The sequence below is a fragment of the Buceros rhinoceros genome, unplaced genomic scaffold, assembly GCF_000710305.1.
Source record: "Buceros rhinoceros silvestris isolate BGI_N320 unplaced genomic scaffold, ASM71030v1 scaffold9468, whole genome shotgun sequence".
NCBI lineage: Eukaryota > Metazoa > Chordata > Aves > Bucerotiformes > Bucerotidae > Buceros > Buceros rhinoceros.
The window spans coordinates 1-232 of NW_010425081.1; positions in this window are offsets into that span (position 1 = coordinate 1).

Below are 232 nucleotides of genomic sequence, written 5' to 3' on the forward strand. Positions count from 1 at the left end.
ACGGACGTCACCGGTTAAGTTCAAACTTTTTTTTTTATTAAGCACATTCCACAGTACAAAGCTTTAGATCATGAACGATATCTGTACAATTTAACAGTTCCAAGAAGCGGTTCATACACCAACTTTCCAAACAGATAATTGGCAAAACATAATTACAAGGTAGAATTAGACTATCCCAGTGCTTTGAAACATTAATCTAGCAGTAATGTACAGTCGCTCGGTTATGGTTAGC